Genomic DNA, 1815 nt, shown 5'->3' with positions numbered 1-1815 from the left:
GGCCCCCAAACCCCCTGTACTGGCCTTTGCTTTTGGGTGAATAGAGAGGCGGTGCCCCAACCCCCTGATCGGCCCTGCTTTTGTGTGTACAAGGGGGGCGGGCCCCAACTCCCCATTGGGCCCTTCCTCAGGCTGATACGAGGAGGGAACTTCCTCAACCCCCTGATGGGCATGCTTGTGGTTGTATAGACGAGCTGCCCCCAACCTCCTGATCGGCCCTGCTCTGTGTTGTGACAAGGGGCCGTGCCCAAACTCCCCTTATGGGGCCCTACTCTGTGCATGACAGGGGGAGAGCTCCTCAACCCCCTGATTGGCCCCTGCTCTGCGCCCCAACTCCCCAATCAGCCCTGCTCTGAGCCCGACCAGGGGCTGCACCTAGGGATTGGGCCTGCCCTCTGCCACCCAGGAGCAGGCCTAAGCCAGCAGGTCGTTAACTCCCGAGGGGTCCCAGACTGCAAGAGGGCTCAGGCCGGGCTGAGGGACACCCCCCCCCCCAGTGCACAAATTTTTGTGCACCGGGCCTCTAGTTTTTTTATAAAGTTAAAACTTTCACAAAATTTTATAGCCTGTACCCCGTTTTACAAACCTTTCCTCAACTTTCACAAACCTTCTTACCCATTAAGAAATAACTCTCCTTAGGAAACTTACATTTGTCCTTTTCCTTCAAATATGACTCTCCCTACCTCCAGCCTTTTATTATCACAACTATATAATTCCTTCCAACTTAACTGGAACTTTTAACTCTTAGGAGCCTTAATTTCCCCAATGATAAGCACAAAAGTGAACAACCAGCATTCCTTAGATTGACGTTGATGAACATATTTTAATCACACTCTCACTTCCAAAAAACACACCTTCAACAAAACACAAGTCATTACATCAACAGCTCCAAATCCATTTTATAAACCTTCTGTATGAAAAAACCCAAAAGCAGGTGAACTTGTCTAGCAATCAATGTTTCAGTATTTCATGTTATTTCAAAATATCTAGATATTCAATAACTTTCATTAAAATTTACTAAGTTAGAAAGAAATAGTTGAAATAAGCTAAAGTGATTTGTGTTGGTGGGTGAGGTATTTTTTTTCTATTGGGATAAGACATACCTTCCAGAGATTTGTATTTTTATTTTAAAAAATAAACTCAGGTATTTTCACTTCAAAGGTTCTGGGACTTTGGTTGCATAAAGCCAATCCTATATAATAAAAGGGTAATATGCAAATCAACCTAATGGCAGAACAGTCACTATGATGCACACTGACCACGAGGGGGCAGACACTCAACGCAGGAGCTGCCCCCTGGTGGTCAGTGCACTGAGGGGGGAGGGCGAGGAGTGGGCCTAAGCTGTCAGTTGGACAGCCCCTGAGGACTTCCAGACTGCTAAAGGGCAGGCCTGGCTAAGGGGACACCCCCAACCCCCAATGCTCGAATGTTGTGCACTGGGCCTCGAGTTATCTATAAGTTTCTGAAATTAATTAGGGGGGTGGTTTGCTGAAGGTAAAAGGATTTGGTGGGCTTTGAATTGCTCCTGCAGCCATACCTCTGGCGCCTTGAAAACTTCATTGGTAAAACAAGGATAGTCATTTTCAATACCCCAGGGACTGGGTTGCCACCCAAATGTTGGCAAGGCACCGACAAATTCATTCGCCCATTTTGGGAATGTTTCTTTCTATTTGGGAACATTTTTCTAGCTTCCAGAAAGCACACACCTCTGAGAGGTATAAAGGCTTTCAGGTATATGAAACCTCCGTCCATCTCCCTTGGGAATGAAAAACAGGTCCTAGTTGCATGATAGTCTTAAAGTTAATGGTGCCAAAC

The sequence above is a fragment of the Myotis lucifugus genome, unplaced genomic scaffold, assembly GCF_000147115.1.
Source record: "Myotis lucifugus unplaced genomic scaffold, Myoluc2.0 scaffold_1170, whole genome shotgun sequence".
Lineage (NCBI taxonomy): Eukaryota > Metazoa > Chordata > Mammalia > Chiroptera > Vespertilionidae > Myotis > Myotis lucifugus.
This window is presented reverse-complemented; position numbering follows the sequence as displayed.